This window comes from Muntiacus reevesi, chromosome X, assembly GCF_963930625.1.
Source record: "Muntiacus reevesi chromosome X, mMunRee1.1, whole genome shotgun sequence".
Taxonomy (NCBI): Eukaryota; Metazoa; Chordata; class Mammalia; order Artiodactyla; family Cervidae; genus Muntiacus; species Muntiacus reevesi.
The window spans coordinates 66,610,387-66,631,702 of record NC_089271.1 but is presented as its reverse complement, the minus strand read 5'-3'; the positions used below and the strand labels follow the sequence as shown (position 1 = coordinate 66,631,702).

Sequence of the window (21,316 nt, the reverse complement as noted above, 5' to 3'; positions counted from 1 at the left end):
AAGACACACTAAGTTGAAACAGGTTAAATTCTATAGTGAGGTCAGATTCGGGATGATACTATTAGTTAGTGTCCTATGCAGAAGGAGCTTAGGACTGCTCTGCATAGTGTCGCTGCTGGTTACAGTTGACTTGCTATTTACCTCCTGCTGATTAGTCTAGGTTGAAATCACAGGTGTTATATAATAACTACTTACATAATCAAATCATTTTTTTGTGTGTGCTGACTGAACATTATCAAAGTGGTTGTAGCTATTTATTGCCTTTTTCAGGTATGGTTTCCCTTGTAGCTCAGTTGGTAAAGAATCTGCTTGCAAAGCAGGAGACCCAGGTTCAATCCCTGGGTGGGGAAAAATCCCCTGGAGAAGGAAATGGCAACCCATTCTAGTATTCTTGCCTGGAAAATCCCACGGACAGAGAAGCATGGCAGGCTACAGTCCATGGGGTCTCAAAGAGTCGGACACGACTTAGCGACTAAACCGCCACTAGCTTTTAAATCAGAACCAAAGAAAATAACATTCCTCAACCTCAATTTACTACTCTATGCAATGAAAGACCTTTTTCTCTATTTGTCTCATTAGAAACTTGTGAAAGATTAAATTAAGGTGAAATCTTAAAGACTTGCAGAAATACATATACCATATATATGAATCCCATTTCCTGCCCCAAATTTGGAGAGTATAGCAGATTTGTTTGAAGGCATTTGCTTCATAGGTTAATTTCTGAGTGTTCAGGAAGGGTTCAGTGGAAAATTACACCACTTTTACAATATAATATTCCTTATTCGGAATGACAAGTCAGAGTACCATTTTGTGTGAACCAAAAGCACTTAGAAGATGGAGTGTGTCATTTAAGGAAGAAAATTTTGCATACATTAAAACTTACTTGGAGACTGGAGGTCATAGTTACCTGTTAGTATTTGGGTTAAGTTACACTTTCCAGTTCAGCCACTGGGAGGGCAATGTATCCTTTGATTTTCTAGGAGTTGTGTGGAATAGTTAGTTGTTTCCCTCAGTTCAGTCGCTCAGGTTCTCTGTTATTTCTCTGATAAACAATATAGGACAGTTTATGAGATTAATTCCTTCTCACCAAAATAGCTATGTTTCTGGGGGCGGCTTTGGCTTTTGTATGAGCATTTTCCTATCAGTTACTAGCAGCGGGTGAACTTCACTACTGTATTCTTATGACTACTTCAATGTTGGGGTCATCAGATTCACGGAGGAAGTAGAAAAAATACTGAAGATTAAGGTTTCACAGTTTAAAAGTTACAACTAATATAGATTAGTTAGGGGCTAAATCAGCATTCTGTGAAATGATTTTTCTTTCCTCTCTCTTGCTCACTTAGAAGCACTTCCATTCTTATATTTTCAGGGGCCACAGAAATGCAGAGTGCTGAAGTAGAAAATACACTGACTCAGAATTACAGTGTGTGACTTTGAGCACATCATGTAACCTTTATAGGTCTCTTCCTTTATAGGTCTCTTCCTTTATAGGTCTCTTTTCCGAGTAAACCTTCACTATCACATTAGATAACGGAAGGGAAAGTCCCTTGAAGAGGGTTCTAACCTTAATGTATTACCCCTTCCTAGCTTCTTTGGTTCCTATGTCTGGTGGAGAAGTTCTACATTCTGACTAAATGAAGTATTTGGATAGTTTATTAACATATCAAAGCTCTACCCCCCTCCTTCCTCCTATTTCAAAACCAAATTAAACTAAAACGTTTTCTTTTGTTACACTGTTTGGGAGAATTTTAGCATAAGTTATCTAATTTGATTTACTTAACGTCCCTATTTTACAGACACGAACCCATTGAAAACCCTTTGAAGTCATGGCTCCTGGACTAGAAATGAAGCCTACTTCCAGTACAATGTTCTTTTTAGTATGTTGCTATTTTCTTGGGCTCTCTTTTTCTTGTTACTGGGTAAATTTTTGAACAGGCTAAACTACAAATATGTCTGGCTTTCAATCTTCTAGGCCACGCCTCTTCTACTCCCTCCGCCCTCAGTCCCCTCCCTCTCACTTCTTAAAGCGCTGCACTTTGCTGCGACCGCCATATTTCTTCTTTTCCTGAGGTGGAAGCTTATTAATATTGGATCTCTTTGCCCGTGTGGTTCTTTCTGGAACATTTTCCAGACCCCAACCATGCCTTATGGTGTATTTCTTGGAAAAAATTACACCAAAAATTCATAAAATATTTTTAAAAACCTGAACTTTCTTCTAGCATTTTCTTGACACCTTCTCAGTATTTTACAGATACTTGGGGATATTTTTAGGCAATTTTCCATTTTAAAGGACGTTTTCTTTGGAATGATTTTTGGTTGACTCCTCTGGTTTTTTGTGGTTTCTTTTTCTTTTTATCCTCTTTTTCTATATTTTTTGCCCATCGGGGCTGTGGATGCCTGGTTTTAGTGTGTATATAGATAGGTAGATAGATATATTATTATTGTTATCATTTTTTACCCAACGGGGTCATGGATACCTGCCTTTTAATTTTTTTTTTTTTAATTTGCCCATCGGGGCCACGGATACCTGCTTTTAATTTTTTTTTTCTCCTTAGCCCATCGGGGCCTCGGATACCTGCTGTGTACCCCCTCTCTCCCTAACCCTCTGGCCCATCGGAGCAATGGATACCTGCCTCTTTTTTAAATGTGGTTTTTCTTTCTTTCTTTCTTTCTTTTTTGCCCATCGGGGCCTCGGATACCTGCTTTAATTTTTTTTTTCCCTTGCCCATCGGGGCCTCGGATACCTGCTTTAATTTTTTTTTCCTTGCCCATCGGGGCCACGGATACCTGCTTAGATTTTTGTTTTACATCACCCATCGGGGCTTTATATGCTTGGAAAAGTGTTGGGTTTTGTGGTTCGTTGTACTATCTGCAATGTCTACAAAATTTTGCTGCTAATCGTTTGTGTTGTGTGAGTGTACCTACAGCTTTGGTTGGAGATGACTTTGCAGTTAGGCTAGAGGGTTGGTTAGGGTGGGGAGGAAAGATGGCGGCCACTTCAGATTTGCCGCCCAGTTGCCGCCCAGCTTGGCTGAGGGTAACTGTGCTAAGTATCAACTAGGAAGTTAAGATGAATAATGGGACAGGCAAAGGAAATGGTATGCATTGCATGAGTTAAATATTTTGAATGAGTTGACTTTGGTCATGTTAGGAGCTTGACATGAATTGTGGTATCATGAGGTGGAAAAACATAGGATCATCCTATGTCATATTACAAGGGTCTAATGGAAAATGAGCGGGAGAAGAATTAGGCGCAGTGTTCAAAATGGCGATTTTGACCTTGCAGCATTGCTTAGCATGGCTCTCTGCTTTGTTAGAGTGTTCAAAATGGCGGATCCATTTTGCTGCAGTGTTCCAGTGGCGGGAAGCCACATCATGGATGTCTTTGTTCTAGTGTGCAGCATGGCAGTGGAAATATTCTGTTACATAGTAAAAGATGGCCGCTTAAGTACTTGCCGCAGTCTGAAACATGGCGGGCTTTTGTCTCTGCCGTGTGCGTTTCCTGATAGATTTTGCTGCAGGGACAATATGGCTGACCTTGTCATGTGGCTGTCATGGCAGTTTATCACGTGGATATCGTGGCAGGGGTGTTTGACCGTTACATTCTTGCCGGGCTTTGCAGCAGGAGGCCCTGCCGCATTGTTAAAGATGGCGTGCTTTGCCGCGGAAAAAGTGAAAGGAGGGATTGGCTGTGTTAGATTGCCACGTGACTCACCCAATCAGAAAGGGTGGTAGAATTGGTCACAGCCAGTTAGTGGAGGATGGAATTAGATGAGTTAGCATAGCACCTCGCTACCGTCTCTATTCAGCCAGTCAGGACTGGCCACATTTGTACTAATCTCAGTGGGTGGTACCAAAGTCTTTCCAAGGACATTTGGCCTTTCCACCTCCTCCCTCCCCTCTCACTGGCTCCCTTCCCTCCTTCACTGCCACTTGCAGTGCTGATATTAGGTTGTGCAGACAGAACCTCACGCCATTCCTCTGCATTGGTGCCGTGGCCGAAGCCCTTCCCCCACTTCCCCCTCCCCTGCCCCCTGCTCTTCCTCGCTGTGGCCAGAGGCAGTGCTCCATGCCTGCTAAGTGTGAACTTGGCGGTGAGTCGTGGCAAGGACCAGAATGGATCCCAGATGATCGTTGGCCAACTGTTGGCAGAAGAGGAATCCCTGCCTTCCTCAAGAGGAACACCTACCCCGTGGCTAATACTGGGGTCGGATTTTGATTTCTATTTATTTATTGGATGTCAGTGGTACATAGTTTGATTATGTGGTTTGCTAGTGTTCGATTTCAGCCTTAAGTGACTAGTCTGGAAATGTGTTTAGGGGCTTTATTTGTAGAATTCATTTTAATTACATTTAATGGGTTTTCATATTTGGGTTCCTTTAAAATTCCTTAAAGTTTTCAATTTCTTTTTTACAAATCCCTCAAACTTTTTTTTGTATTTAGATATTCAAAGTCAAATAATATAGCATTAAGAATTTTTTTTTTTTTTACTATTTTTTTACTTTGAAATTGACTTCATAAACTACTTCCCTTTGGATTTTTGAAGAGTCTTATAGCATAGAAGTAGTTAATTAAAAATTTAATGTTATGACCGAATGTGAAAAGGAATATTTGAAAGTCCACTCAGGTCCAGGCCTTGCTTTGTCCCCACACTTAATGCTGCACTAATTGACTAATGATCCACCTACCTGCAGGAAACCAGTTGCTGTGAATTTGTTTCTTCTATTTGAATGTATTATATTGGAGAATTATTGTTCATAATTTCAATTTTTTGTGGTCCCCTGCCTCCACAGTCCCTAGCTCCTCCTCAGCCCTGTTCCCAGCAATCCCCTTTCTGGCCCTGGCCCCAGCCCCGGCCCCAGCCCCTGCCCCAGCCCCAGCCCCAGCCCCAGCCCCAGCCCAGCCCCTGCCCCAGCCCCAGCTCCAGTCTCTGGCCCTGCCCCAGCCCCAGCCCCAGCCCCAGCCCCAGCCCCAGCCCAGCCTCAGTCCTGTTTCTGCTTAAAGCCAGTGCAATTTTTGTTGGTTCAGTGAAAAAAATAAGTTGTCCATTGCTCATCCGTTAGACTGGGATACCCTGTATACCTATAGCATTCCTGATCTTGAGTGCTGGCTATCCAAGTCATCATTTTCAGTTAATGTACAGAATCCCTTGGCCCATGTTAGAAAAAAGAATCCCTTCATCCTTTGCATTAATGTTAAGAAACGTTAATTAATTGAGAGCTTCACATCAGACAATTATTGCCCATAAGTCTAGTTACTCATAATCTTCTCAATCCCCTGTCTTTAAGGGAGAAACCATTCCTCTGTCGTTGCTGCAGTACTCACAATCCTAGTTTTCTGGACATTGCATATTTACTGAGCTGACCACCTAAACTCTGTACTGAGTGAAGTTGTAATTGCCCATAACCCTGCCTATTGGATTAGATTCCAGTCCAAAACCCTCTTTTATTCAGCAAAGGGCACAGAAAATCCAATTTTTTTGGTTAATGTGCTCAGTCCCAGTTGTCATAGTCTTGTCCATTAAACAAAGGCATCCTACCAGTTTTGCCCTGCTTCTGGGGAGTCCTGTTCTCGGACAGTTAAAGCACCAAATTGTAATTTTACACTGTTTCCCCCATTGACCAATGATCCTCCATTTTATTTGCATTGGTCTTAGGCATTGCTGATTACCTGAGACCATGTTCCTTGAATTATTAATGTGTAGAATCCCAATTGTTCATTACACAAGTCCTTTGCAACTTCTTTGCACTGTAACAGAAGTGCTCATCCTAAAAGTCACTTACTTTGGAATATTAATAGATTCAGTTGTTGTTGATCATGGTCCTGCCTAACAGGTAAGACCCACCCATGCTCTTTTCATTGCCTCTAGGCACTACCTGCCACCTTACACTAATATGTAAAATTCTCATTTCTCATGATCCTACCCATTAGTCTAGGATATCTCTTATCTCGATGCCATTTCTTTTGAGGAGTTCTGATTACCCAAAGTCCCTTCTCTTATTAAAAAATTGACGAGCATACTTGCATATATCCATGGTCCCATGCAAAAAAAAAAAAAAAAATCCCACACTTGGTGGAATATTGCTGGGTCGTGCAGATCATTCAAGAACTCAGCTCTTGGACAGTTAATTTGCATAGTTGCAGTTGTCCAGAGTCCTGTCCGTTTTAATGGGCCATTGTTATCCTATTTGCAAGCTACGTGGGTTGAACTCTCAAGGGCCCTTCTCTTGAATTTATAATGTCCATAATTGCTTTTGTCCATGTCCTGTAAATTAGTCACACCGGCCCACGTTGTCTTCCACCAGGGCACCCTTACTACTTAAGAAGTCTGAACTAGAACAGTTTATGTGCGCAAACCTAATTGATTACACCTCAGCCTTTTGTATCAGGAACTCTGTATCATCTTTACTTCTGAAAGGTGCTAATTACCTAAGGCCATTTCCTAAAATTGTTCACTTGCAAAACCGGAATCCCTAGGGACTCCTTCCTTTTAACTAGAAGCCCGTCTCCAACTAACTGTCTTTGCATTACAGCAAAGGATACTTGGGGCAGTTAATGGGCTTGATTGCACGTAGAGACCTTTTGGCTAGTTTAACATCCATTCCCCTACTGAATGATTTGCATTACCACAGGCAGTACAAAGGAATGATAATGGGTTTATACAGCTACAGTCCCTTATGTTAACCTAGAAACCCATCCCCACCTAACTCTGTATGACTGCATAGGGTACTTGGGACTGTTAATGAACTATATTGCAGCTACAATTCCTTTTGTTAGTCTAGAACCTGTTCCCTTCCTGCTTGATTTGTATTACCACAAAGGGTACAAGGGACTGTTAATGTGCTTAGGTGAAGGATACAGTCCTTTAGGTTAACCTAGGATCCCATTAGCACTTAACTCCCTTTTTCTTAATGCACAGCATATGTGGGACTTTTCATGGATTTAATTGCACTACTGTCCCTTTTGTTAGTCTAGAATTCCATCACTCTACCCAGTTTGCATTACTCTAGAGTGTACCAGAGACTGTTGACATGCTTTTAAATGCATCTGCAGTCTCTTATGTTTACCTATGATCCCATTCCCAACTAAATCTCTTTGTATGACTGCAGTGGATACTTGGGACTGTCAAAAGGCACTGTTAGAGTTACAGTCCCCTCAGTAAAGACTCCCATGCCCTTCTACTTTATTTGCATTATCAAAAGGGGGACAATGGACTTGTAATGGGCTTTATTACAGCTAGCATACCTTCTGTTAAACCGGAATCAGTTTCTTTCTTACTGAATTTGCCTTACCACAGAGGGTTCAGGGACTGTTAATGTGCTTAAAGGCTGCTGCAGTCCTTTATGTCAATCTAGGATTCCATCACCATCTATCTCCCTTTCATTACTGCAGAGCCTACATAGGACTTGTTAGTGGATTTAACTATACTACTGTTTCTTATCTTTGGTGGATAGTCCATGCATGCAGTTGTGTCCAACTCTTGTGACCCTGTGGACTGTAGCCTGCCAGGCTCCTCTGTCCTTAGGATTCTCCAGGCAAGAGTACTGAAGTGGGTTGCCATGCTCTCCTTTAGGGGATCTTTCCCACCCAGGGATCAAACCTGCATCTCTTAAATCTGCATTGGCAAGTGGGTTCTTTACCACTAGCCTTGGACCCCATCCCCTCTTAATTCCCTTTACATTACCAAAGAGGACAAAGGGACTGTTAATGTGCTTAGATGCAAGTATAGTCCCCCTCCTCTGTTTTTTAACCTAGGATCCCATCCCCCACCTGACTCCCTTTTCCTGACTGGAGATTACTTGGGACTGTTACTGTGCTTAAGAGTAACTACAAAAAAAAAAGAGTAACTACAGTTCCTTCTGTTAGTCTAGATTTCTATCCACTCCTACACAATTGCATTAACACAATGGACTGTTAATGTGCTTAAAAGCAGCTACAATCTCTTATATTAACACAGGATTCTGTCCCCAGCTAACTATTTCATGACTGCAGAGGGTATTTGGGACTAGTAATGCACTTACCTGCCTATACAGTCTCATCTGTTGGCCTACTTTCCCATGCCCTCCTACTAATTTGCATTATAAAAGAGGGTATAAGGGACTGTTAATGTGCTTTACTGCAGCCACAGTCCCTTCTGTTAATTTAGAATCATTTTCATTCTTACCGGATTTGTATTACCACATAAAGTAACTGGGACTGTTAATGTGCTTAAATCCAGCTACAGTACTTTCTATTAATCTAGGATCCCATTCCCACCTAACTCCCTTTTTATTACTGCAGAGCCTACAGGGCCTTGTTAATGGGCTTATATGCACTGCTGTCCTTTTTGTTAAGCCTAGAACCCAATTTCTCCCAGTCAATTTGCAGTACCCCAGAGTGTACAAGAGACTTGCTGTGCTTAAATGCATCCACAGTCTGTTATGTTTACCTAGGACCAACCCTATTCCCACCTAACTCCCTTTTAATGAGAGGGTCCTTGGGACTATTGATGGGCTTAACTGGAGCTTCAGTCCCTTCTATAAACCTAGAGTCAATTTCTTTCTTATTGGATTTGTAGTACCACATAGAGTAACCAAGACTGTTAACGTTCTTAAATGCATTTGCAGTCTTTTGTATTTACCTATGTTTGTTGCATGACTGCAGAGGTTACTTGGAATAGTTAATGGACTCAATTATAGCTACAGTCTCTTCTGTTGAAATTCCCATGCCCTCCTACTCCATTTGCATTACCAAGGGGGATACAAGGGACTGTTAATATGCCTAAATGCACTGTCCTAGGATCCCATCCCCCACCTAACTCCCTTTTCATGACTGAAGATTACTTGGGACTGTTCCTGTGCTTAAAAGTAGCTAGTTCCTTCTATTAGTCTAGATTTCCATCTACTCCTACATGATTTGCATTAACACAGAGTGTTCATAGACTGTTAATGTGCTTAAAAGCAGCTACAGTCTACGTTAACTTAGGATTCTGTCCCCAGCTAACTACTTTTTCATGACTGCAGAGGGTATTTGGGACTGGTAATGCACTTACCTGCCTATACAGTCTCATCTGTTGGCCTACTTTCCCATTCTCTCCTACTAATTTCCATTATAAAAGAGGGTATGAAAGTGAAAGTGAAAGTTAAGTCGCTCAGTCGTGTCCGACTCTTTGCGACCCCGTGGACTATAGCCCACCAGGCTCCTCCGTCCATGGGATTCTCCAGGCAAGAATACTGGAGTGGGTTGCCATTTCCTTCTCCAGGGGATCTTCCCGACCCAGGGATGGAACCTGGGTCTTCTGCATTGCAGACAGACGCTTTAACCTCTGAGCCACCAGGGAAGCCCAAAAGAGGGTATAAGGGACTGTTAATATGCTTTACTGCAGCCACAGTCCCTTTTGTTAATCTAGAATCATTTTCGTTCTTGCTGGATTTGTATTACCACATAAAGTAACTGAGACTGTTAATGTCTTAAATCCAGCTGCAGTCCTTTCTATTAATCTAGGACCCCATTCCCACCTAATTCCCTTTTTATTACTGCAGAGCCTACAGGGACTTGTTAATGGGCTTATATGCACTACTGTCCTTTTTGTTAAGTCTAGAATCCTATCTCTCCTACTCAGTTTCCCCAGAGTGTGCAAGAGACTGTTACTGTGCTTAAATGCATCCACAGTCTGTTATGTTTACCTGTGACCCCATTACCAAAAGTTAGTGACTCCCTTGCACTACCACAGAAAGTGGAAGGGACTGGTACTGTGCTTAAAAATAATTGCAGTACCTTATGTTTACCTAGGACCCTATCCCACCCAATTTGCTTTTAATGATTGCAGAATGTCCTTGGGACTATTGATGGGCTTAACTGGAGCTACTGTCCCTTCTATTAACCTAGAGCCAATTTCTTTCTTACTGGATTTGTAGTACCACATAGAGTAACCAGGATTGCTAATGTGCTTAAATGCATCTACAGTCCTTATGTTAACCTAGGACCCCATTCCCACCTGACTCCCTTTTTATTACTGCAGAGCCTACAGGGACTTGTTAATAGGTTTAATTGCACTGCTGTCCATTCTGTTAGTTTAGAATCCCATCTCTCCTACTCAGTTTGCATTACCCCAGAGTGTGCAAGAGACTGTTACTGTGCATAAATGCATCCACAGTCTGTTGTTTGGCTATGACCCCATTCCCAACAGTCAGTGACTCCCTTGCATTACCACAGAAAGTAAAAGGGAACTGGTACTGTGCTTAAAAGCAACTACAGTCCCTTATGTTTACCTAGGACCCTATCCCACCCAACTCCCTTTTAATGACTGCAGAGGTTACTTGAGACTATTAATGGGCTTAACAGCAGCTACAGTTCCTTCAGATAATCTAGAATCAGTTTCCTTCTTGATGGATTTGTATTACTACATAGAGGAGCTGGGATTGCTAATGTGCTTAAATGGAGCTACAGTCCTTTATGTTAACCTAGGATTCTGTCTTCATCTAACTAGTTTTCATGACTTCAGAGGGTACTTGGGACTGTTATTGCCCTTATCTGCTTATACAGTCTCATCTGTTGGTCTAGATTCCCATGCCCTGCTACTCAATTTGCATCATAAAAGAGGGTATAAAGGACTGTTACAGTGCTTAAATGCAGCTACAGTCCCTTTTAGTAAGGTGGGATCCCATTCCCACATTATTCCCTTTGCAGCATCTCAGAGGCTCCCAGGGACTTTCAGTGTACTTAAGTGCAAACCCAGTCCCTTATATTAACCTTGGATCCCATTTCTACCTAATTCCCTTTTTATCACTGCAGAAGGTGCTTGGGACTGTTAATGCACTTCCTACCTATACAGTCTCCTCTGTTAGTCTAGATTTCCATGCCCTTCTAGTAAATTTGCATTATAAAAGGATACAAGGGACTGTTTATGTGCTTAAATGTAGCTATAGTCCCTTATGTTAACCTAGGATCTCACTCCCACCTAACTCCCTTTTCATTACTGCAGAACTTATATGGAACTTGTCAGTGTGCTTAATTGCACTGCCATTCCTTCTATTATTCCAGTAGCCCATCCATCCTAGTGGATTGGCATTATCCCAGAGTGTTTGAAGAGGCTGTTACTGTGCTTAAATGCATCCACAGTCTATGTTTACCTATACCCCCATTCCCACCTGACTCCCTTGCACTACCACAGAAGGTAAAAGGACTGGTACTGTGCTTAAAATCAACTACAATCTCTTATGTTTATCTAGGACCCTATTCCCACCTAACTCCCTTTTAATGACTGCAGAGGGTACTTGGAACTGTTAATGTGCTTTACTGCAGCCACAGTCCCTTTTGTTAATCTAGAATCATTTTCGTTCTTACTGGATTTGTATTACCACATAAGGTAACTGGGACTGTTAATGTGCTTAAATCCAGCTACAGTACTTTCTATTAATCTAGAATTCCATTCCTATCTAACTCCCTTTTCATGACTGCAGAGGGTACTTGGGGCTGTTAATGCATTTACCTGCCTATATAGTCTCATCTGTTGATCTAGATTCCCATGCCCTGCTACTCAATTTGCATTGTGAAAGAGGGTACAACGGACTGTTATGGTGCTTAAATGCAGCTTCAGTCCCTTATGTTAACCTAGGATTCCATTCCCACCTGACTTCTTTTCATTAATGCAGAGCCTATATGGGACTTGTCAAAGGGCTTATTTGCACTGCTGTCACTTCTTAGTCTAGGAGCCTATCCCTCCTACTCAATTTGTATTATCCTGGAGTGTAAAGACTGTTAACATGCTTAAATGCATCTACAGTCTCTTATGTTTACCTATGATCCCGTTCCCATTTAAATCTTTTTGCATTACTGCAGAGGTTACTTGGAATAGTTAATGGGCTCAATTAGAGCTACTGTCCCTTCTGTTAGTTGAGATTCCCATGTCCTCCTACTCAATTTGTATTACCAAGGGAGATACAAGGGACTGTTAATGTGCCTAAAAGCAATGACCTGGGATCCCATCCCCCACCTAACTCCCTTTTCATGACTGAAGATTACTTGGGACTGTTACTGTGCTTTAAAAGTTCCTAACAGTTCCTTCCGTTAGTGTAGATTTCCATCCACTCCTACATGATTTGCATTAACACAGAGTGTTTATAGACTGTTAATGTGCTTAAAAGCAGCTACAGTCTTATGTTAACCTAGGATTCTGTCCCCAGTTAACTACTTTTTCATGACTACAGAGGGTATTTGGGACTGGTAATGCACTTACCTGTCTATACAGTCTCATCTGTTGGTCTACTTTCCCATGCTCTCTGACTTATTTGCATTATAAAAGAGGGTATAAGGGACTGTTAATGTGCTTTACTGCAGCTACAGTCCCTTATGTTACATAGGACCCTATTCTCACCTAACTCCCTTTTAATGACTGCAGGGGGTACTTGGAACTGTTAATGTGCTTTACTGAAGCCACAGTCCCTTTTGTTAATCTAGAATCATTTTCGTTCTTACTGGATTTGTATTACCACATAAGGTAACTGGGACTGTTAATGTACTTAAACAGAATTACGGTCCTTTATATTAATCTAAGATCCCATTCCCACCTGACTCCGTTTTCATTATTGCAGAGCCTACAGGGACTTGTTAATGGGCTTAAATGCACTGCTGTCCTTTTTGTTAAGTCTAGAATCCCATCTCTCCTACTCAGTTTGCATTGCCCCCAGTGTACAAGAGACTATTACTGTGCTTAAATTCATCCAGTCTGTTATGTTTACCTATGATCCCATTCCCCAACAGTCAGTGACTCCCTTGCACTACCTCAGAAAGTAGAAGGGACTGGTACTGTGCTTAAAAGCAACTACAGTCCCTTATGTTTACCTCAAACCCTATTCCCACCCAACTCCCTTTTAATGACTGCAGAAAGTACTTGGAACTGTTAATAGCCTTTATTACACTTACAGTTCCTTCTGTTAGTCTAGATTCCCATCCACTCCAACATGATTTGTATTACTACTGACTATACAAGGAATTGTTAATGGGCCACAGTCCCCTCTGTTATTCTGAAATTTTTACTTTTACTTGATTTGCATTACTGAAGATGCTACAAGAAACTGTTAATGTGCTTAAATGGAGCTACAGAGTCTTACATTTATCTAAAATCCTGTTCCCACCTCACCCCCTGGACATGATTGTAGAGGGTACTTGGGACAGTTCATGGGCTCAATAAGAGCTTAGCCCCTTCTGTTAGTCCTGATTCCCATACCCTCATACTTGATTTGCCTTACCACAGTGAGTACAATGGACTGTTAATGTGCTTAAAAGGACCTACAGTCCCTCACATAACCTAAGATCCCATTTCCGCCTAACTCCCTTTCCTGCCTACAGAGGGTATTTGGGACTGTTAATGAGGTATATTGCAGCTGCATTCCCTTCTGTTATCGTACATTCCTATGCCCTCTCACATGATTTGCAGTACCACAAATTGTACAAGGGACTGTTAAACGGGATTAAATGCAACAGCAGTTTCTTATATTATTCTAAGATCCCATTCCCACCTAACTCGTTTTCATTAATGTAGAGCCTACATGGACTTGTTAATGGGCTTATTTGCACTGCCTTCCCTTCTGTTAGTCTAGATTCCCAGGCTATCCTCGATTTGCATTACCAAAGAGGATATAATGGACTGTTAATGTGCTAAAATGCTGCTGCTGCTACTGCTGCTAAGTAGCTTCAATCGTGTCCGACTCTGTGCGGCCCCATAGACGGCAGCCCACCAGGCTACCCCGTCCCTGGGATTCTACAGGCAAGAGTACAGGAGTGGGTTGCCATTTCCTTCTCCAATGCATAAAAGTGAAAGTGAAGTCGCTCAGTCGTGTCCGACTCTTAGCGACCCCATGGACTGCAGCCTACCAGGCTCCTCCGTCCATGGGATTTTCCAGGCAAGTGTACTGAAGTGGGTTGCCATTGCCTTCTCTGAAAATGCTGCTACAGTCCCTTATATTAACCTAGGATCTTATCCTCAACTAAGTCTCTTTGCAGGATTGTAGAGGATGCTTGGGGCTGTTAATGGCCTTAAATACCCCTATGTCCCTTATGGTAACCTAGGATCCCATTCCCAACTATTAATATCTTCCTTTTAATTACTGCAGAGCCTACATAGAACTTGTTAATGAAATACCATTGTTCCTTCCTTTTGTTTAGATTCCCATTTCCTAAAGATGTACATCACCACAGAGGATACAATGGACTGTTAATGTGCCCATACAGTTCTTTTCCCTCCCCCTTCCTTTTAAAACCCAGAATCCTATTTCCACCTAACTCCCTTTGCATTACCAGTGACTGTACAAGTGCCTGCTAATGTTTTTAAATGCAATTACAGTCCCTTATGTTAACCTAGGATCCCACCCCCAACTAAGTCCCTTTGCATGATTGCAGAGGACACTTGGAACTGTTAATGTGATTCACTGCAGCTACATCCCCTTATCTCATCTAGGATCCATTCTCTTCCTTCTTGATTTGCATTATCAGAGAGGATAGAAGGGATGGTTAATGCACTTAAATGGAACTCCAGTCCCTTATGATAATCAGGATCCTATTTCTACCTAACTCCCTTTGTATTACTTTAGAGCATACATAGGACTTTTTAATGGGCTTAATCGCACTACTCTCCCTTCTTTTAGCCTAGATCCCCATCCTTCCTACTCCATTTGTGTTACTCCAAAGTGTACAAGGGACTGTTATTGTACATAAATGCAGTTACAGTCCCGTGCTTTAGTCTAAGATTCCCTCTCACCCTTTAATTCCCTCTATATTACTGAAGGGAATACAAGGGACTGCTAATGTGCTAAAATGCTGCTTGCAGTCCTTTATGTTACCTAGGATCCCATTCCCACCTATCTCACTTGCCAAAGAGGCTACAAGGAACCGTTAATGTGTTTAAATGCAAGTATAGTGCCTTAAGTTAACATCAAAATCCATTCCTACCTAACTCCCTTTTTCAGGACTACAGATGGTAATTGAGACTGATAGTGAGCTTTATTGCACTTACAGTCTCTCTTAGTCTAGGATCGCATTCTCTCCTACTAGATTTACATTACCACGACTGTACAAGGGACTTTGCTGCTGCTGCTAAGTCACTTCAGTCATGTCCGACTCTGTGTGATCCCATAGACGGCAGCCCACCAGGCTACCCCATCCCTGGGATTCTCCAGGCAAGAACACAAGTGGGTTGCCATTTCCTTCTCCAATGTGTGAAAGTGAAAAGTGAAAGTGAAGTCGCTCAGTCGTGTCCGACTCTTAGCGACCCCATGGACCGCAGCCTACCAGGCTCCTCCACCCATGGGATTTTCCAGGCAAGAGTACTGGAGTGGGGTGCCATTGCCTTCTCCGACAAGGGACCTTAAATGTGCTTAAATGCAGCTATAGTCCCTTATGTTAACCTAGGATCCTATTCCCACCTAACTTCCTTTTCATGACTGTTGCTGCTGCTAAGTCACCTCAGTCATGTCCGACTCTGTGTGACCCCATAGACGGCAGCCCACCAGGCTCCCCCATCCCTGGGATTCTCCAGGCAAGAACACTGGAGTGGGTTGCCATTTCCTTCTCCAATGCATGAAAGTGAAAAGTGAAAGTGAAGTCGCTCAGTCATGTCCGACTCTAAGCGACCCCATGGACTGCAGCCTACCAGGCTCCTCTATCCATGGGATTTTCCAGGCAAGAATACTGGAGTGGGGTGCCATTGCCTTCTCCATTTCATCACTGCAGAGGGTACTTAACGACTGTTAATGCGTTTACTTGCCTATACAGTCTCATCTGTTGATCTAGATTCCCATGCCCTCTTACTTAATTTGCATTATAAAAGAGGGTACAAGAGATTGTTAACTTGCTTAAATGCAGCTATAGGCCCTTATGTTAACCTAGGATCCTATTCCCACCTGACTCCGTTTGCATCATCCCAGAGGCTACAAGGGACTTTCAATGTGTTTAAATGCAGGTAAAGTCCCTTATGTTAAGTTCAAAGTCCATTCCCACCTAACTGCCTTTTTATCACTGCAGGGGGTACTTGGGACTGTTAATGGGACTGTACTTGCTTATCCAACCTCATTTGTTGGTCTAGATTCCCATGCCCTTCTACTCAGTTTGCATTATAAAAGAGGGTACAAGGGACTGTTAATGTGCTTAAATGCAGCTACAGTCCTTCTAGGATCTCACCCTTCTCTTCTCACTTGTGTTACTTGTTGTTATTTGGGACAGAAAGGTGCTTAAATGCAACTGTGGTCCATTTTGTTAACCTAGGATCCCATGCCCTCTAACTCTTTTAACTTTACCTGGGAGTGTATTTGGGACTGTAGAACTGCTTAATTGCAACTGTGGTCCCTTCTGTTAGTCTGGAGTCCATGCCCTCCAGCTTTGTTTTTATTACCACAGAAGGTACCTGGAACCTGTGAATGTGCCTAAATGCAGATGTGGTCCCTTTTGTTAGTTAGGATCCCAGGACTTCCTTTACGTCTGCGAAGGCATTTGGGACTGTCAAGGTGATAATTGCTGCTTGTGTTCCCTTCTGATGTTTAGGATCCTGTTCCCTCCTACTTTTTCCGTTGCGTTATACGGAAGGGTGCTTAACTGTAGCTATGGTCCCTTCTGTTAGCCTAGTTTCCATTCCCTTTCTACTCCCTTTGCTTACCACAGAGGGTACTGACTACTGTGGTGCATCTCATCCTCTCACATTACACCTTAGGGTCCCGAATATTAAGGCCCTTCTTTTTGTGCATTTTAATGTGCAGTTGCATTTGTTTCTCTTCTTCTGCAGTGTATAAAGACTCCACTCATTTCCCTTGTATTCAGTGGTGGATGTCCTTTACTCAAGACCTTTATACTAGAATAAAGTGAACCGTGACAATTCACCACCAATATATTCTTTCACTTCAGTCCCTTGTATTCTGTTTTATAAAAATATATATTAATCACCTCCATTACTTTTTTCCTGGGAGTATTTACATGCAAAATTCCAGTGTTTAATGTCCTTCTCTTTAAATTAATATCCCTCCCTTTTTGCATTATATCAGGGGATAGTAGTAACCCAAACTATTTCTCTTGGGACTCAATGTACATGTGCCCTCATGATAAGCTAATATATTGAGTTTTTAGTATTAAAGCAGGGACTACTGACTAGTTTTTCTTTTGGACAGTTAATGTGCAGAATTACACTAGAAACCTATCCCATTCCACCTCCTTTGCATCAGGGGTCCTAATCAACTGACTGCTTCTTCTGTACAGTTTAAATGTGCATAATTTCAGTAGTCCATGCTCCCTTATGTTAGACTAGGATACCATGTCCTTGCCCCGTTTACATTACTGCTTCTGACTAGCTGAGATTCACTCTCTTGGACTGTTAATGTATGTACTTAGGTTTGCTCCTGTACCTGTACCTCAGGTAAGGACCCTCCCCATTCTATTTATATTTCAGCAGGAGGTGCCTACTATTCAAGATCTTACACACTATTGCAGTTAATGTGCACAATCTTAGTTGTCTTATACACATTCTCAGTTGTCCACAGCTGTGCTTTTTAGATCAGGGCCCTTTCACTTATTGAAGCACAGGTTAACTTACCACCTTAAAGCCCTTGTTCTGGGACTGTGACTATGTGTAATTACAATTGTCTATGGTCTTCTGAATTAACTTGTTTCCCTGACTCTTTTCATCCTCTTTGCTTTACTGCATGGGATACTGTCCACTTAAAGCCCCTTTCTTAAATATGTGTAATGGCAATTACATTATAGGGGCTTCATACTCCCTTTAAGATTCTTATATTTGTATAAGGTATATGATTTTAATTGACCACACCATGTCCCTTCAACATTAATTTACATAATTGCAACTTAGTTCATCTTATCCTGTTGCCTTCCCTTTCCTTAGCTTGTGAATGTGCATTCTTGTGCACTAGACAAGGACGCTCCCCCTCACTTCCTATGCCTTCCAGTAAGTTTGCCCATTGCTAAGACCTTTCCATTTGGACAAATAATGTGCAGAGTTGCACTTTCCCATAACCCTATTACTTCTAGGACTATCGTATTTCCTTTGTAATAGTGCAGGGGATACTGTTTCCCTGCCAAGATCCCTTACTGTTAATGTACATAATAGAAATTCTTGGCTTTATCAGTATACTTCAGTAATACTCCCTCAGTCAGCTATCATGACCTCAGCTCTTGGACAATTAATATGCACCAATAGTATATCAAATGTATGATCTTTAGATAGGATCCCTGAACCCTCACCATGGATCAGGAGTACTGACTTAAGGCTTCTTTTTTTGACTCTGGGTGTGAATATTTATCTATACACCCTTCAATTAGAGTAGCACATCATTCCCTCATACTCCCTTTGCATTACTGCATGGGCTGCTGATGACACAAAACTTTTACTGGGACTGCTGATGAGCACAATGGCAGTTGGCAATGGGTTTTTCCTCCCTGGTCTTGTTAGGCACACACTCTCAGCTTCAATTTCTCATGGTATAATAAACTATAAACACTGCACTGTGCTGTGAACTTGTCCATCAAAGGGTGACCCACATTCCCACTCCTTTTGCACTGGTTCCAATGTATCAAATTCCAAGTAATCATGGCCTTGCGCTTATCTTCCCTCTTCAAACCGCTTGCCTGCCCTTGGACCCTTCTTATGGATTTTTAATGTTCACAATTTCAGGTGTCCATCTATCCAGATAAGATTATGCTCCCTCACCCCTCCCACCCCTGCCCTGCCCATTTTTCACTGTTGCTGGGAAATGTTGACTGAACAAAACGTTTCTCTTGGATTTACAATGTTAACAGTCCCATATGTCATTGTTCTGCCCACTTTGAATTTCTATAATTCCCTGTTGCGCTTTCCTTGGTCCCACCCATCAGTCACGGACTCTTCCACTTCCTTCTTTGAGTTACTTCTGAATAGTGCTGACCACCCACAGCCCCTTCTGTGTTATTAACACAGTATTGATTGTCCCATTTGTTAGCCCATCAGCCCAAGATCTCCACACAATTTTGATATTATATTTGTGCAGTATGGACTACCAAAAGCAGACCTGACCTAGGTGGCTGGACCTTCACTCCTTTTCCTGCATTTGTTAATGATCCCAGTTCCGATTATTGTCATACTCTGGGAACAGAACCGTTCCTGATCCCCTCTGTTACTACTTTACTAGGCAAAATGCTCAAGGCAAGTCGGACCCAAGGGAACTGGATTGCTACCCTTTATTTTGGGTTTTCATTATATATAAATATCATTTGAAAATTGACTTCCCAGGAAGGAAGTTTAGCACTATCTGTGCATTCTTCCTTTCAAAGCAGATTGCCTGGCTATGTCTCTCCTTTCCTCTTGTATATTGCCATTTTATAGTGCCAATTGCCAGGATACAACCAAAAAGTTTTTTTTTTTTTTTTAAATTTTTTAAGAAAGACATCTGGATTGCAGGGTGGAATTGATAACCTGGTCATTGAAATTTTGAAGTCGGTAAACCCATTTATATCATGTACCTGGTGACCAGTGTCTCTCATTTTACTAAGGGTGGTGAGTCTGTGGATAGACTACTGTGACTTTGATATTTTAGTATATTACCAAAGGAGTTTTAGAGTGGAACTCTTAAGACCAGTGTCTTTGGGCTCTACCACCATTTTCAAACCATTCCTTATTTGGGCTTTACCAGTATTCACTTCTAGGAAAAACTACCTAAACTTCCAAATCGTTAAATTTCTTCATCTGGAGCTCCAATTAGTCTGTACTTATTTCAAGAAGATTGCTGTAAAAGGATAAAATGAGAGAACATGCTGAGGTGCTTTTGAAAACCATAGATCACTTTGTTTGATTAATCTATTACATTTTATGTACTCTGTTTAATTCTGCTATTTTAAAGTTACCTAAAGCACCACACTGAAGTGAGGACTTAGAAATGATGGAACCAGTTTCCCCATTTTATATGAAAAGAAAAATAAGCCAAGGTCTAATCAGTCTTTTGGATATAAATTTCAATAGTGAAAATGAATACAAATGAATAATATCCCAGCCTCTAGTGTATAAGGTGTTTGACAGAGAATTATTTGATATGGAACTGCTGAAGCAAGTAACTATCACCACAGCAGTTCTTTGTAATCACTGAAAAAGGATACTGTTGTCTGAGAAGGATGTCAAAAGATCGGCCCAGCTCAGGGTGCAGTTTGCACTACTAGCTCCTTGGACAGCTGTAAGAAGAGTCTCTGGCTCTTTAGAATACTGTAAGTACTACTTTGTAGCTATTAAGTAATCTTTTCCCTGTTCCATTTTCTTTCTCTTAGATGCTACCCACACAAAAATTGGAGGGTCCTATAAGTCTCCTTCCATGTTTCTACCTCATCTGTAATTTATATATCACCATATGAGTTAACACAATTACAAAATTAATATTGTGTATCTGGCCCTATGCTAGACTATATTGAAGTGAGGGATTGAAATGCTATAGTCTTATATAATCTCATCCCCAATATGGTTATATTGTTTAAAAAGCTAATATAAGCACACTTGAAATAACTGTAGAACATAATAATCAAGTGCTGTCTTGTGTGAGTTATATGTTATAGAGTTTTAAAAGATGAGCACACTAGGGTTTGAAGTTGATAGGGTGAACTTAAGGAGGTGGGTTAACTTTTGTCTTTGGTCCAGGACATGATTACTATTACAGCCACCTGGGTAGTATAATTGGTTTATTTTAATGTCATTTGGTTTTTACCTTTTCTGAACTCACGAAAGGTGATTAGAAATAATGCCTGGCCATTGTGTTTCGCTATATCCAGGCTGGCAAATTGTTGATTGTTTTAAGCTTGAGTTTTTCAAGCTCTAGGGATTGGGAGTATAAATCTGACATGTTAGAACTTTGTACGCTTCTTATTCTCTCTCTGCCCAAGAACAGATGAGAGTAGCCGTGTCTTTTTAGTTTGAGAGATTTGTGGATCCTCTTTGGCAAGAGGGCAATAGAGAAATATGTTCTATAAGAAGACCATGACCTTCCCCTCTTCCCTTTCACATTTTTCAACAAATACTTTTATGAGCTAAAAAGATTAGCCTCTCTGGTGTAAAAAGAACAAATATTGAACTGAAAAAATATTAACATCAAATTTGAAAACTTTTTTTTGTGTATGTCCATGTATCCCAGCAAGAGCAAAAAGAATTATATTAATGAGCTGGGCTTCTCTTACTGCCCATTTTAATTCATATCCATATTTCCTCACAGCTTGTTTCCCCCAGCCAGTGCCTAAAGATATTTGTCTGACTGACTGGAGGTAATATATGAATAGTCCTGAGCCTTCTTGTTTCTCAAACTGAAGTAATTTGTCAGGATGCAGCACC

At 41.4% G+C, this 21,316-nt stretch overlaps 1 long non-coding RNA gene and 1 other non-coding gene across 3 annotated transcripts in view; both read left to right on the top strand.

The window, feature by feature from the left end:
- Positions 1-278: 278 nt before the first annotated feature.
- TRNAC-GCA (transfer RNA cysteine (anticodon GCA)) lies at positions 279-350 on the top strand. Its single transcript has one exon. It is a non-coding gene; the product is annotated as a tRNA-Cys (tRNA).
- Positions 351-2,075: 1,725 nt separating this feature from the next.
- LOC136154253 (uncharacterized) overlaps positions 2,076-21,316 on the top strand; it is a 28,485-nt gene continuing 9,244 nt past the window's right edge. Inside the window, exon 1 of one of the 2 annotated variants that reach the window (XR_010660501.1) lies at positions 2,076-4,207. This is a non-coding gene — a long non-coding RNA (uncharacterized lncRNA). Of the gene's footprint in view, positions 4,208-4,978; positions 20,209-21,316 lie in introns of those variants that run through there. The other variant, XR_010660500.1, reaches the window with a different exon arrangement.